The sequence below is a fragment of the Dreissena polymorpha genome, chromosome 8, assembly GCF_020536995.1.
Source record: "Dreissena polymorpha isolate Duluth1 chromosome 8, UMN_Dpol_1.0, whole genome shotgun sequence".
Taxonomy (NCBI): Eukaryota; Metazoa; Mollusca; class Bivalvia; order Myida; family Dreissenidae; genus Dreissena; species Dreissena polymorpha.
The window spans coordinates 27616719-27634221 of NC_068362.1; the positions used below are offsets into that span (position 1 = coordinate 27616719).

General features: G+C 34.6%; 2 long non-coding RNA genes across 2 annotated transcripts; one reads left to right on the forward strand and one right to left on the reverse strand.

Moving 5' to 3' along the window:
- The first annotated feature begins 6018 nt into the window (after positions 1-6018).
- Positions 6019-11914, forward strand: LOC127842554 (uncharacterized). The gene is made up of 4 exons (XR_008031701.1): positions 6019-6274; positions 6852-6963; positions 9630-9710; positions 11263-11914. It is a non-coding gene; the product is annotated as an uncharacterized LOC127842554 (long non-coding RNA).
- Positions 11915-13063: 1149 nt separating this feature from the next.
- Positions 13064-16345, reverse strand: LOC127842555 (uncharacterized). Its single transcript, XR_008031702.1, has 2 exons — positions 15820-16345; positions 13064-14098 (listed from the first exon to the last, which is right to left on the reverse strand). It is a non-coding gene; the product is annotated as an uncharacterized LOC127842555 (long non-coding RNA).
- Between the last annotated feature and the right edge of the window lie 1158 nt (positions 16346-17503).

The window sequence follows — 17503 nt, forward strand, 5'->3', positions numbered from 1 at the left end:
TCCGAATAGGTTCTAAGTCCGGATACTGAGCCAATCCGAAATAAGTTTACATTTCACCTCTTGAAGTCATTATCTATGCATTAGCAGAAAGCGCGATTTTTCTTTTCCGGTTTTGCAAAGTTTCAAGGCGCGTACATTTTGAAAAAACAAGAAAAAATTACTTGTTCTGAAGGTTAAAATTTTCTTTAACGTTCGTATTGGGTATGCAAAGCAACCTTGATGACATAATTTTTCGATTTTTTTTTGTTTAAATTCAAGCTTTACAGCAGGGTTCGCCAAAACCGTCGGTCCGCCGGTCCTGACCGGCAAATTTTACTCATGACCGACAAGAAATTCAAGTAAATCGGTCCGTGGGACCGACAAAAAATAGCTGATCACAATATTTTAATTCGTAAAAAAACGCGCTCGGAAGTGACGTAAATTTCATAAATTCAGCCCATTTTCATTACGGTCAAATTACCATACCGGTTTCGGGAGCATAAATAATACCTTATTAAAGTAACATATAGGTTTGGATCACATTAAAATACGATAAATCATGTCGAAAGTCGATATAATAAAACAATAATTATAATAATAATAAATCACAAATAATCCAAGCTAGGCTGAACAAAGAGATTTTTTCAGATTTTCTTCGAATGGTTAGTAGACCGATATGAAATGAACCGTTTTAGTTTGGTACGTGACTCATGCATTTAAATTCCTCTTTAACCAATCGTATACGAGGATTTTCACAGCAACAAATTTTCGCGAGATGAATCCACTTCGAAGAAAACAACAAGTGACAGAATTCTGGTGACAGTAAGTTAAGTGAATCTTTATTTTTAAATTGGTAGTAAATGCTTAATTAAATGCAGTATATAATTGTATTTACAATTGTCAGTGCTTGTGGTTTTATAGACGGAACCGAAAACAAAACGACAATGACTTACCTACTCACGCCAGCAGGCAGCAACCAAGGATCCTACCATATATGATGACGAACAAACCAGCACGGACTCAGATGATGATATTGACAACACAAATGACGATATTGAATTTGATACACAAAGCGAAAGAGAAAACGAATATAAGCTCCAATGCTACTCGCAAGAGTCTGACACTTGTGAAATTTCGAGCGAAATAGACTCTTTCAAGTAGAATTGGAGCATATTTTCGTTTTCATTTCAGACGAAGCTGCACCCGGCTCCTTTTTCGTTCCCCTTCTTCCCCTTTGGATTATTTGTGGTTGATTACTTTTTATAACAATTGTTAAAAATAATATCGACTTTCGACATGTTTTATTGTGTTTTAATGTGATCCAAGCCAATACACATCTAAAAGGTACTCTCTTGTGTTGTGTTTTGCTGTTAAAGTTTAGTCAGACAGTGGGACTGACAGGAACTGATTCGGACTGACAAACATTTCAAGTCTGTCAGTCCGAATGACTGACAGATTTTTCAAGTTTTGGCGAACCCTGTGACAGCGTACAAGTGAATTATGTGATGTAACGAGGCTACAGTCATAAGTGACAAGTATAAATGTGACGTCACGCGCTTTGTATGGGTATTACGTAGGTATACGAAAGAGCTGACATAAAATTCAATAGTCGGCTCTTTCGGATACCTGTTTTTATAATAAAACTTGATACAAATGTATGAAAAAAAACACTTTTACTCACATTAGCAATTTATATTCTATTGACCATGTGTAAATATAAATGATTTTAAAGAGCCGACATCAAATTCAATAGTCGGCTCTTCCGATTACCTGTTTAAAAAAAATGAAACTTGATACAAATGCATGTAAAAGGTTATAATAACATAAGTAATTGATATTATATTGACCATGTGTAAATATAAATGGTTTTAAAATAAAGAAATTGTGTCAATTTATACCTTTCTGGTAAAGAAAACAACAACAAGAAAGTCAAAAATTTAGATATTTCAGCCTGGACTGCTTCCTGACCCTGTTACTTGTATTTGGTAAGTTGTTTAGACTCAGTATTTTTCTTCTAGGATGAGTCGTTAAAGGGACTGTCAATCACGACGACGAAGAAAAGAAAAGTTGTAAAATACCGTATTATTTTACAATTATAAGTTTATATTGATTAAAATATCACGACTGGTATATTACTCAACTTGAAAAAAGTTAAGTTTTCATATTTTCAGTATATTTGGTAATACATTTTAAATTCTTTTCAGCTCAATACAACAGTGAAAAATGCCCATAATATCACTTTAAATCCATTTTAATTTCTCGCAACGATATCTATTAATACGACACATGAACACTACATGGTGTTCGTGTGTCGTAAGAATAGATATATTCGCGTTAAATAATGGAAGTAAAGGTGATATTGTGGGTATCTAACAGTTTATAGGTGTCAACAAAACCGTTTGTTTATTTTCGGTGTTTTCAATTAGTGTATATATATTTATTAATGCAGCATCAACATACTAAAACAATATCCCGGAAAGAAAAAAATAATGCAGTTGAATATCAACCGTACTTTCGTTTTTACACCTGATTATGCATGCACGATGTGAACCTAAATTAATTTTAGTGCAGATTTTTTCATACGACACAAAGACACAGTTTTGTTTTACGGATCATTTCGGCTGACAGGACTGGGTGGTCATGTAAGATTTAAACAACTGGTAGCAGGATGAGTTGCAGATTATCTTTCTACCAGTTAATTCTTTTGAGCTCAATTCAACATTTAATTGTGTCACAAATAAATAAAAACGAGCATTTATCTTTTACTTTAATTGACACAAATTATTCCATTTAAATTTCCGGCGAATATATCTATTCATACGACACACGAACACTAAAATGGTACCATGTTAGTGTTGATGTGTCGTATGAAACATATCGTTTCGGGGAATTAAAGTCTCTATATCGCTATTTCGTAAAAAGTTTCGTAAAATAAATTTAACACCTAAACAATCAGTGTTTATAGCAATAGCCACAATTTCAACGCTAGATGTGGTATGATTACAGCATTTTGTATCTACAAAAATCTATGTAATCATACCAAATCTAGCGTTGATATTGTGGCTATTGCTATATACCAAGGATAGTATTTTTTTTTTAGGAGCCCAATATCAAATAAATATATAAAATCATGTTTAATAAGAATTTTTTTTTACAAAGAGCCATGAAAAAAATCCCCGTCCTCTGATATTGGAATCATAACAAGGTCATTAACTAGAATTTATCATAAACCTGTCTTCGCGGGCCGCAAAAATGTCAATATCAGCTTTAATCCAAAGCATCCATTGATCCTTCTATGGGCAATTGGACAACCTTTCAAGAAAAGTTAACTTAAACAAATTCTGTCCAGCCGTTAACTCACAGTCGGACGATAACCAAGCAATATGTCCAGTCCGTTTGTCAACCCGAATAAATCTTCGACAGACTTTCAAACAATATTTTTTAGTTTTTTCCCGTTAATCGATAGCTCGCGTCCTATTCCTTTAAAACAACGAAGCGTGATAAATAATGCATTTGTCGCTTTAATGGAATTACCATTTGTATTCATTTGCTTCTTAATATTAAATCACGTAAACTTGTTTTATTAGTAGCACAGCCCCATTAATATTTTTATTTAGTACTGCCCTTGGAATTTGTTCACTTCATTATGTCATTATGGATTTTTGTGACGTCATACGACCGACTTTCCCAGTTGTAATCTACATGCATAGGTCATTGGGTTTATAATGTTCCATTTTATTTATAAATTTCTCTCTGATAGGCGTTTCTTGTTTGATTTAATTATTTTTAATTTGTTTAGCAGTCACATAAACAACCAAGCTATGTAATATGGAATTTTTACACCCATTATTGCTGCTTCTTCCTGTATTTGCGCGATGATTATCTGAGATATTAACTTTATGATTCTACATTCTCAAATCTTTTCTTTATAGAAGGAATGTAGTTGACAATTGTTAATAGTTTTATTTGATCGTTCGTCAAAAAGTTGTAATTCTGTTACTCTTGTATCTTCAATGCAATTGAGTAATTAAATAGTAATTAAATTGAATGCGTTTTAATTCCCTTTTATTATTGTTTAATTTGAGTTACAATGCTATGACGTTAAATTTTATTTACACTTAAATGTATTATGAATATTGCTGGGCCAAGTGTGAGGTTGAGCGCTCTATAACCAGGTTTAAACCCCCAATGCTTTGCATTGACCGTTCCAAGGCGGTGACCCCAGCTTTATTCATATTTTGTGTTTATGTTGGTTTGTATTGTGCTGTATTGTGCTGTTTTGTACTGTTTGGGCAATCGGTCACTTGCCTTAAATAAAGGACCAACTAATTGTTTTTAATGAAAATTCAATACTGCTCCAGCAGCTGGAGTTTCACTTCTTTATAATGCATATGCAACCACTTACCCCTAAAAACTAATTTCCAATACAATCAGAATGATAAGCATTTTTCATTTATTTACATTTATTAAAACGTCGTTGTTGTTGTTGATTGGATATTTCCGTGTCTGACTCTGTCAGGGTAATTCACTGGTAAGCCGGGTTCAAGAGCGATGGCTACTTTCGTTTTCAAGTAAATCAAATTTAGACTTAAAACGGTTGTTGCAATTATTTGGAATTATTTTTTAGGGGTAAGTGGTTGCATATGCATCCTTTATTTGGCACGCCTCGTTGTTTTAAAGGAATGGGACGCGAGCTATCGATTAAGGGGCAACAATAAATATATATTTATGTAATTACTGAAATATAAGTTCATTTATGTCTACACATTAGCGTGTAAATATTAACTTGTTTATTAAAAAAGTCAATAAAAATATTCACTTAAATAATTGCTTGATTTTTTTTCTCGAATTCTTGCAGAAGCATGCGCAAAACGTGTTTGTACGAGTTAATTCATTTTCAGTTTTTGATGTTACACCCGTGGCACTAATGCCTTTATAGAAAGAAAATATAGATTCATTTGCCTTGGTGACGTATATATTTTTCTTGTGTTTTTCACGTTTTGCGACTTCAGAGCACTCTCACCCATATTCTCGACATCGATGATCTTGTCACACAGGAAGCAAATACACGTAAGCTTGTCTACTTTAAATGTTCTTTACCACGAAGAAAAGTTAGCGTCTGTAAGTCATTTCTACTTTAAATGTTCTTTACCACGATGAAAAGTTAGCGTCTGTAAGTCATTTATTGGCAAACGTGCATTTTTTTTTGTGTTACTTATCTCGAAAGGTGAACGACCTTTTGCAGAAAAAATACAGGTTGTGACAATCGCTGTCCGGTAATGGATAAAACCCGTACTAACCGTGTAAATCGTCGCGTTCCTCGTGGTGTTGGGGTGTTTTTTCCGTTTTTAATAAGTTCATTTTCTCGCTCTTTTGATGCAATTTTCATATATATGTCATAGTTGTATAACATATTATACATAATTATTTTTGTTTTCAGGTTAAAGTATCTAAAACGCTCAAAATCAACGACAATTTCTTTTAATATTTCGTAAAATAAAGTTAACACCTTAACAATCAGTGTTCCTTATAGCAATAGCCAAAATTTCAACGCTAGATGTGGTATGATTAGATAGATTTTTGTAGATACATAATGCTCGTTTTTTATTTATTTGTGGCCACAATTAATTCCCGCGAATAGATCTTATGGAAAGCCAAAGGGGACCCCCGCTAAAATACATATACTTATATAGTAAATATCGGGATTGTCATTTTTCGCGGAACTTTCACTTTCCGCGAAAAACCAATGCCAGCATGGCCATAATACACTACATACAAATCGAAATCTAAAAAGCGCGGAACTTTCATATATTTTCCGTCGGAGCAATTATTTTTCAACCCTGTAGAAAAAGCGGGCTCAATTAATCGCGCGGAACGTTATTTATCTACTCTGTACAAATAGTAGTGTTTAAAATCGCGCGGAGATTGTAGAATGCTATTTTAAGAAGTCTATTAAAGAGAGAAAATCCAGTAAATACCAGATCCAAAAAGCGCGGAACACAAATATCGTCCGCGAAAATTAAGCATTGAATAACTGTACAAATCTCGGGTTGTTAGGTGTTAGAATCCCTAGTTACCCGAAAAATTTGATTGGATCCGATACTTAGAAATAACCAATCAGATACTTTGTAACAAATGCAACACAATCAGTGCGTTCAGTAAGTATAACGTTTCAAGATGGCGGAGCGAATTGCATGGTTATTGTTTCTACTCGATGGATTCGCAGATAATTCGGAAATAGATCAGATTGGGATCAATAACTGTATTGCATACGATCATTTACATGTATTACCAGGTTTGTATTTGTACTTTTTTAATATTGTGTAAAACTATCCGATAATATGCATAATGTTGACAATTGTTAATTAAATGAGCCGCGTTCTGAGAAAACTGGGCTTAATGCATGTGCGTAAAGTGTCATCGCAGATTAGCCTGTGCAGTCCGCACATGCTAATCAGGGATTATACTTTCCGCTTTTATGGTATTTTTAATTTCAAGGAAGTCCCTCCTTACCGAAAATGAAGTTTATGCGGAAAGTGTCGTCCCTGATTAGCCTGTGCGGACTGCACAGGCTTACGCTAATCTGGGATGACACTTTACGCACATGCACTAAGCCCAGTTTTCTCCGAATGCGACTGAAATAATAACTTATTGTAATGTGATGTACTTGTGTCTTGTATTCGTTCAGTTGAACGTCAATATATTAATACATTTATTTTTGTTTTCAACCTATTAATTAAAATAAGGTATTGTTTTTAATCCGTTTTTAGTTTCGTTATAGCTGACCTAGATTTAAACATTTCGTCATAAATTAATAAATAAAATTATTAATAAATTTATGTTTTAATATAATTTATATATAAATTTTGTAGGTGTGTGTTGCCAGTAATGGTTGAAGATATGCCAAACAAATTGTGCCTCTCTATACAGACAGATTTCAGGTCTCAATTTCGACTTCAAAGGTCAACATATCACTGATATCAGGTTTGTCAGCTATTGGTTTGTATTATTCTTATCCACATTGCAGCAAGAATAACTGGATAACTTAACTTTTCAATAGCTATTACATGTAGATCTAATTTAAATTAATCATGTTTCTAAATCATCCACTAAATGCGGCTAATTCTCCACTTGTTGGAAGTTTTTTTTGATAAAAACTTGGAGTAGATTTATTTTACTCCCAAATACCTTTAAGAAAGCCCAACAGCTGTAGAGTGATGGAAAATCTACTTCTTTAAAGTATTTATAAGTGAATAGACCCTTTTCACAATAAGCCAATATAGCAGGTAGTCAAATGATTGCAGAATTCCAGAATGAGGCTGAACGTGTAGAGATTTCTAATAGTGCATCGCAATATCGCTCTGCTTTCGATCATTCAGCTAGATCTACTTAATGATATTGCCAACACAAGTTGACTTCATCAGATATAGCCATTAATTACTTAATATATACTTTCCATTTTAAGTGCCAATATATGAAATACATTTTCTTGATTAAAGTACTTGTTTGTATTCTTGTTTGTATTCTTTTTTTTTGCACAAACTCTGACACTCCAAGTATGGCTTTCAATTCTTAGTGTGTGTAAATTGACAGTCTTAAACTTATTGGATTATCTGACACTCTTTGTTTTCCCATTATTTGGGCGATTAATCAATTATTTTATTTATTGATAGATCTTGCGTTTAAATTCCCCTGTATTCAGCACAAACCCATAACCTCTTTATGATCAGATACTGTGCAGACAAATACTAAATAACAACGTGATGTCATAAACCACATTTTGTAGATATCTGGTCATCTGGTCATTTAACACAATTAATGACACCTCCATGTGACCATGGCGTCTCATGGTTGTAGCATTGCGTAGCTGTTTCTTGGAATAATTTAACGCCAAATACTCAATTGTTGCTTTTACTGAACATAAAAGATATTGTCAACATTGAAAGTCATCTGTCCAAAAAGATTGTCAGAAACTAAATACTGTATACATATTAGCCAGTTTTATCATAATTATAAAGTGCTTTATACCTATATATTTTTAATATTTCAAAAATTTAATGCTAAACATTTGTGTCATTTTCTTCTATTTGATAGGACTTTGTCTGATGCTTGATTCAACTCTTACACGTTCTATAATTCATGAAATTGTACACATCCTACCTTTGAAAATTGTAGTCTTACAATACTTAGTATTGTATACTGCTAATTTATGACTTCGATTTGTGCAATAATCGATGTTTAGTCTTCAGACCACATTTACTCTGATGCTTATGGGTAACTGGAAATTGTATGCCCCTGGAAGGGTGGCATATAGCAGTTGAACTGTCCGTCAGTCAGTCAGGATGTCAGTCTGTCCGTCTGTCCGAAAAAAAATTAACGTTGGCCATTACTTTTGCAACATTGAAGATAGCAACTTGATATTTGGCATGCATGTGTATCTCATGAAGCTGCACATTTTGAGTGGTGGAAGTTCAAGGTCAAGGTCGTCCTTCAAGGTCAAAGGTTAAAAAAATATATGTAGAATTAAAAGCGGCGCAGTAGTGGGCATTGTGTTTCTGATGAACACATCTATTGTTATATATAAAGATTAAATATAATTCATTAATATACACTAATAGTACATAACTTATGTCCTTGAATCATTATTTAGGTGTTATAATTTTTATATTTGAATTACTTATCAATTTTTTTACTTAACACAGCATGACATGTGATGGTTGTCTGTATTCATATGTTTGACTTAATTGTAACCAGTGTCAAGTGCGCATTATAATCTTGATATTCAACGCAATTTGCATAGCAAAAGAAAATGCAGTTCCACGTTCAGCCTTGTTCTGCAATTCAACGCGTCAGGTGATATGATTGATATCTATAAATAGTATCGGTGTTCATATTGTGAAACTGGTCTATTATTCGATACTGATTAATTTGATGAATCAAGTTAATTTTTGTTAAATACATCTGTTAAATATTTATGCCCCCCTCCGAAGAAGAGCAGGATTATTGTTTTGCACATGTCGGTCCGAATGTCCATATGTCTGTCCACCAGATGGTTTCCGGATGATAACCCAAGAACGATTTTGCCTAGGATCATGAAACTTCATAGGTACATTGATCATGACTCGAAGATGACCCCTATTGATTTTCAGGTCACAAGGTCAAGGTCACAGTGACCCTAAATAGTAAAATGGTTTCCCGATGATAACTCAAGAACGCTTATGCCTAGGATCATGAAACTTCATAGGTACATTGATCATGACTCGCAGATGACCCCTATTGATTTTGAGGTCACTAAGTCGAAGGTCAAGGTCACGGTGACCCAAAATAGTAAAATGGTTTCCGGATGATAACTCAAGAACTTATGCCTAGGATCATGAAACTTCATAGGTACATAGATAATGACTCGCAGATGACCCCTATTGACTTTCAGGTCACTAGGTCAAAGGTCAAGGTCACAGTGCCAAAAAACGTATTCACACAATGGCTGCCACAGCAATTGACAATCCATATGGGCGGCATGCATGTTTTACAAACAGCCCTTGTTTGAAATTTATTTTATGACATTAAAGTAATGTATAGGGAATTTAGTTACCTACACATTCTTTGAAAAGAAATTTGAATTGTAAATGTATACTTCATTTATTTTGTAGGAATTCTGTACAACTGTGGAACCATGTATGGTACGTGACCGCACAATGTTGGTTGGCAAAAGGATATTGGAATAAGCAAAGGTAAATTGTATGTGAAGGAGTCTTGACAATTGCAAATATAGTTAGTTTTTTTGTAAGGCTCGCAGAAAGTGACCCTAGCCTTCATATATAAATAAAAAGCTGAAAGAGTATTTATGAAAAATCATGTAATCAAGTTTGCAATATGTTACATTTTATTTATAAGCTCATCTTTTTTTTTTGAAAAAAAAGAGATATTGTCATCATCTTGGCGTCGGCGTCTGCGTCGGCGTCCGGTTAAGTTTTGTGTTTAGGTCCACTTTTCTCATAAAGTATCAAGTATAAAACTTATTTACTTACTACCATGAGGGGACTGGGCAGGCAAAGTTAGATAACTCTGGCGTGCATTTTGACAGAATTATGTGCCCTTCTTATACTTAGAAAATTGAAAATTTTGTTAAGTTTTGTGTTTAGGTCCACTTTATTCCTACAGTATCAAAGCTATTGCTTTCATACTTGCAACACTTACTATCATAAAGGGACTGTGCAGACAAAGTTATGTAACTCTGACTGGCATTTTGAAAGTATTATAAGCCCTTTTTATTCTTAGAAAATTGAAAATTTGGTTAAGTTTTGTGTTTTGGTCCACTTTACTCCTAAAGTATCATAGATATTGCTTTCATACTGGGAACACTCGCAAATTATCATAAGGGGACAGTACAGGACAAGTTGAATAACTCTGGTTGTCATTTTGACAGAATTATGGTCCTTTTCTTACTTAGTAACTTTGAATATATGGTTAAATTTTGTGTTTTGATCTACTTTACTTCTCAAGTATCAAGGCTATTGCTTTCAAACTTCAAATACTGTCATGCTATCATAAGTTACTGTAGCTGGCAAGTTGAATTTTACCTTGACCTTTGAATTACCATGACTCTCAAGGTGAAATTATTAAATTTTGCTAAAATTTCCATAACTTCTTTACAAGCGTTACAAAGCAACTCTTTATCTGACATACCACAATAGACTCCACCCAAACCATCCCCCACGCCCCCCCCCCCAAAAAAAGAAAAAAGTACTTTTTTTTCATTTTGAAAGATCATCTAATAAATGACCACACCCTCACACTATACCCCCTGCCCATTTTTTTTAAACATGGCTAAAAAACACAAATATTTATTTTTATCATTTTTTCATTTTTGGAAGATAGTGTAATAAATGACCACACCACCACACTATACACCCTTCTCCACCCCCCACTCCCTCCTTTGTGATTGAAGTATTGAGATAGGTCCCTTCAACTTTAAAAAAAATAGATGAGAGGTCTGAACCCGCAGGGCGGTGCTCTTGTTAACAATCAAATGAGACATAACTTAGAAGCTTCACTTCATTTACTTTGTCAGGCTGGCGTAGTGGATATGGTGTTCACCTAGTGATGGGAACATTTTGGGTTCAACCCTGTTTATTAGCGGTCTCTTTATCTTCATATATACAAAGTACTGATTACTCCCAGAAAACGGACTCTAGAATGTCTTAATAAGCATAAAGCTTTCAATGCAATCAAGCATAATTAATATGGCTAAACTCTAGCATGAATTTTACTTTTGTATTTCAGGGACTCAACATTACACAGTCATTTCAACATGTAGAGTCTTGTCAGCAATGATGGAGCAGTACATCAGATTTCCAGAATCTCGTCATGAGCTGAAGATCATTGCCTATGGATTTCATGAATGATGTAGAATGATTGGACTGTTGATGGAACCCACAGTGCATGTCCTGCTTCAACATCTGAGCATAGGTCCTTGTTTATCAGCAGTTTAGTTCTTCAAGCAGTCTGTGACAGTAACTTGAAATGTTTGGACATATGACCTGGATGGCCAAGTTCTGTGCATGATGCCCATTTAAATAGGAACGGCCCAGTGGCGCATTAAATGGACATTTTTCGAATGTTCTCGAGGATTCAGCTTACCGCCTGACAAGAAATCTTGCTTTTTGTTCCGTATCGAGGCCATAGACATTTGTATCATTTGCAAAAGATACTGCGATATTTGTGCCTTTGTTCATGCTTTATAGTTGATTAACAATTGGAAGCCATAACCTGTTTTATAGGATGGTGTTAGTGGGACAATGAATTTTGTAAAGATTTAAAGACTGGAAAAGATAATTAAAAGTCAAAAGAGTTCTGCTATTGTTAAGCATGCTTTATTGATTTGTAATGTTAGAAAGATAGCATTATTAACAGAATAAAATGTCCATAATTTGAATATTCTACTGTTTTCAGCAACATTTAATTTGATATAGTACAAAATGCTGCATCATGTTATATTATGATCTGTTTTGTGAACAATGACCATTCAATGTATATTTAATAATTTGTCAATGGATGTTACACGCATAAGCCCTACCAATAGCCCAAAAAGGAATTGCTTAGGAGTTTTGCCACCTTCTAGAGAAAAATACTTCTCAGAAACAATTGCATTTTGGAAAGTCTATGGCTAGTAAAATTTGGATTCCTTTTGGATACCCAAGGTTACCAATTTATGTTTAATGAATTTGCAATAAAAAGCTTTGACAGAACGTAATGTCACAGAGTCGAACACGTGTAAGGAATAAAGTGGAAGTTGATTAAATGAGTAATACACATTATATGCTTCTTTGATTAAAAGTTTGTGTTTTCACTAAAACTGCAAACATAGTAAGCTTTTAAGTATTGCAACTAAATAAAAGATTCAGATTTAAATTGTATTATTTGAATGCACTGTCTAATACATATTAGCCTCGCTCTGTGAAAAAGGGGTTTAATGCATGTGCACTCCAGATTAGCATGGGCAGACCGCACAGGCTAATCAGGGAGGATACTAAACGCACATGCATTAAACCCCTTTTTCACAGAGCAAGGCTCATATATGTTCAATAAACCAAAGATAATCAAAAACAAAATGAGACATTTAACCCTGTACCACTCAAAAACGCACTAAGACACATTCGAGAATAAATTTAATTTAAGACCTTTCTTACTATATTAAAGTTTTAAAGGCTTTGTTTCCAACCCATGGATACTGATGAGCAGCAAACAGCATAAAACCTGAACAGATTGTGAGTTACTTGCAGGCTGTTCTGGTTTTATGATGTTTGCATGTAGAAAATTTAAAATTTCCTCAGAGCAGGAAAAGGTTAATAATAACACAACAGCAATTATACTTAAGTTATTTTAAGACTTCATACTAATGCAAGTAACTTGCAACTGTCTAACCAAAATCGGAGATGGTGGAGGGCAAAATTAATGGCTGTGCACCTTGAATTATCTATTCATACTCAAACAATATAATGTTGATCTACAGTATCTTGTTCAGCATGCATCTAATACTACAGCCAAATTTGCTTACAAATAATATTACAAGAAACACAAGTCATTAAAGACTTAACTTTATTGCATCAACCATTTAGCAGGAATAACATATAAAGAGAAAAATTATGGCAATTTTTTCATCTGAACATACAAGTCTTCATATACAATCCCATTGCATATAAAAACGACAGTTTACTATTTTTCCGTTCTATATGTCAGCATAAAGACAAGATGGTATTCACTGTGCAATAAAACACAAGCAATCATATTACAATTGCTTTTAATTATATGAACTGTACCTTCACTAACATTCAAGAATTTTAATATAAATACATGATGAAAGATGAGCTTTTTCTTGTCTTAAAATAACTTGATATTTTGCAATGACCAAACAATACAACTCAACATACAAATTATCCAACAAAATATATTTTAATGACACAATATTTTTATTCAACAATAGGAATAGCTTAAGGTTGTAACATATTACACTAAAGTCACAGTGTCAATCTAAGCAAAGAGTAGAATCATAAAGAGATGTCCACAACGGATGATGTGCAAGCTGGCTCTGACTCAGATTTCCACATCAGTTGATGTGCAAGCTGGTTATTACAAGGATGTGAACAACCGATGACGTGCAAGCTCTAAGACAGATATCCACAACAAAGATTGTCCTTGCTGGCTCTGACTAATGTCCACAAGTAAATAACATGCAAGCTATCTCTGACTGATGTCCTAAACATATGACGTGCAAGCTGGCTCTAACACAGATGTCCACAACAGATTACGTGCAAGCTAGCACTTACACGGATGTCCACAACAGAGGATGTGTAAGCTGGCTCTAACACTGATGTCCAAAAGAGATGACGTGCAAGCTGGCTCTTACACGGATGTTCACAACAGATGACATGCAAGCTAGCACTAACACTGATGTCCACAATAGAGGAAGTGCAAGCTGGCTCTAACACGGATGTCCACAACAGATGACATGCAAGCTGGCTCTTACTCGGTTGTCCACAACAGAGGTCAGATGGGCAAGCTGGCTCTGCCTCAGATATGTACACAGAAGATGATGTTCAAGTTGGGAACACTGCTACAGCTTTAAAATACAAAAACCATGTTTCATACTATCATATTATTTTACTACATGTATTTCTTCCACAATACAGAACATTATACTCATTATTAGCATTCTGCTATTGCTATCTGAAGATTTACCAGATGCTTTGTGTGAAGATAGTTCATACCAGAAATTAGCCGAAAAACAGCCGAAAAACACTTTTTAGACATAATGTGCATTCTGCTTTAAGATATATAGCTCAGAATTCACTGGTTAAATCAAAATTTTTGGACTAAATTGGCGTGGCATGCAGACAAAATGTCGAGTTTTGAAACTGTGTCGTATCTGGTGTGAATCTTTAGTTATTTAATTTGGTCAGTATATCAGATGTGTACACCTGTTATATGTTAACTGTAAGAGTTGAGAATGTCTTGACAGTCATTGTGTTTGTAATACATTGTGTTATCTTTCAGATTTGTGTGACAGTTAAATATAATAATCAATAATCTTGTTCTGCATGCCGGTCAAATTGTTCCGTGGTAAACACCTACCCACTGTGGTCAACTCGTACCTGTTTTTTAGTCAACTTGTACCTACCCAAACTAAACCCGTGCCCGATATACAGAAATAGGTGTAGGATGGTTAGCTTATAAGTCAAACTCATAGAGACAATTTTTATTTTCCTCTTGATGTTTCCACTTAAATTATCTAAGCATTGCTCACGCAAGTTGTCTGTTGCAGATATGTATAAGCAGCGAAAGTGTTGATGAAAATTGACACTTGTGGTCTTTCAAGAATTTTACAATTGTGACAAAATAAGACAAATGAAACAAGTTGAATAGTTTGAATGAGGTACGAGTTGACAACAAGAGCACCGCATAACGGGTGCCACGCTCTGCTACAGGTGCTTGTAAGATTTTTTTTTTAGAGGTCACAATGACCTTGACCTAGTGACCCCAAAATGGGTGTGGCGTGTAGAACAAATTAACATGCATCTACATAGGAAGTTTCAAAGTTGTAGGTGGAAGCACTTTATTTTAGAGCCAATGTTAAAGTTTTATAGTAGAGGTCACAGTGACCTTGGCCTTTGACCTAATGACCCAAAAATGGGTGTGGCATGTAGAACTCATCAAGGTGCATCTACATATGAAGTTTCAAAGTTGTAGGTGGAAGCACTTTGATTTTAGAGCCTATGTTAAAGTTTTATATTAGAGGTCACAGTGACTTTGACCTTGTGACCCAAAAATGGGTGTGGCGTGTAGAAATCATCAAGGTGCATCTACATATGTAATTTCAAAGTTGTAGGTGGAGCACTTTGATTTTAGAGCCAATGCTAAGGTTTTAGCACGACGCCTACGGCGGACGACGAGCTGGCTATGACAAAACCTCGGGTTTTCTCCGAAAACGCCGAGCTTAAAATGGGTACGAGTTGACCAAGGTACGAGTTGCCTTTGGGATGAATTGCCTGTAAAGCCTTGTTCTTTTTCTTTTTAATTGAAGATGTATACGGTGCTGTACTAGAGCATACGACTGCCATAACAATAACTTGGCTCTCTTCTAACTGAGCTTAAGGGAAGATGTTTCTTACACACAAACACTATATTTCATTATTTGACGACATATGATTATGACGTGTTTTGCAGGTGTTTATGTTTTAACAAAGACGTTTGCATATAGACAAACCGTGAAAACAACACTCGATACTTTTGAGCTGTTTTAATTGCATTAAAATTCATAATTCATGTATGTTAAATACTAACCTCATCGCTAATGTCATCAAAATTGATCACTCTTTCGCCCTTAAAAGGTTTTGTGTTAATGTGAAACAACCGTCATCATGATGACTGCATGAATGCTGGATAAGACGCGAGTTTTGATTGGTTCTTTCTAGGTGTCGGAACCAATCAAATTTTATCGCGTAACCACATAGCAACCCGAATTTCGTGCAGTAATTCAATGCTATTGAAAATCGCGCGGAGTAATGAATCTTCCGCGCGATTTTACATTAGCAACCCGCAATTTACATAGCAACCCGAGATTTGTACAGTAATTCAATGCTTAATTTTCGCGGAAGATATTTGTGTTCCGCGCTTTGTGGATTAGGTCCGCGCGATTTTATACACTACTATTTGTACAGAGTAGATAATATTAAGGTTCCGCGCGATTATTTGAGCCCGCATTCTCTACAGGGTTGAAAGATAATTGTTCCGACGGAAAATATATGAAAGTTCCGCGCTTTTTAGATTTCGATTTGTATGCAGTATTTTATGGCTATGCTGGCCTTGGTTTTTCACGGAAAGTGAAAGTTCCGCGGAAAATGGAAATCCCGATATTTACTATATAAGTATATGTATTTTAGCGGGGGTCCCCTTTGGCTTTCCATAAGATCTATTCATACGACACACGTACACAATTTTAGTGTTCATGTGCCGTATGATTGCAAATCAATAATAAAAACGAGCATTTTGTATCTACAAACATCTATCTTACCAGACTACATCTGTCGTTGAAATTTCGGCAATTGCCATAAGGAACAATGATTTTAAATTGGTTACGTTTATTTTACGAACAACTGTACGAAATTTTCGTTGATTGTGAACAGTAATGTTACTTTAACCTTTGTGCCATAGTATGATAATTTAAAAGGGATCTTTTCACGGTTTGGTAAATTGACAAAATTGCAAAAAGTTGTTTCAGATTCGCAAATTTTCGTTTTAGTTATGATATTTGTGAGGAAACAGTATTACTGAACATTTACCATAGTATATGTATCTTTTGACGATTTGAAAACCTAAAAATTAAAGCGTTGCAACGCGAAACGATTGAATTATTTGGAGAGTTCTGTTGTTGTCGTTTAAATTTACGAAACTACGAAGATTGCTTATATAAGGTATAAAATACGTCAACTGTGTGTACCCGGTGGAATAGCCGAGAGGGCTAATGCGTTTTTATTTCAGACTAACTCCAAGACTCCGGGGGACACAACATGTAAGTTTGTGTGTTAAATAAACACATTATTGGTGATTAACAACCTTGCAGGGATAAAATAATGATGGAATATGTATTACATTCATGATTCTTTACTCATGTATCTTTAAAATGAATATTGTTTTATTAGTTTTTTTCTGATAAAACCATTGCAGGACCTCAAAACATTACATTTTCCTCTTCGAATTTTCATCTTTGAAAAAAACAATGATTTGTTTGCATTCATTTCACATTTTGCCGGTCGCCAGGACCGACATTCTTGTTAAAACTGCCGGACCAACTGAAAATCTGCCGATAAGGACCGGCGGATCGGCGATTTCGCCAAGCCTATTGTTATTTGAAATCACTTAGTTGTAGTTAGGTATTCAATAAAGAAACAAACCTCTAAGACGATTTTAATATATTGGATATTTTTCATCAAACACTTACACACGTCGTACATTAAGCTACATAAAT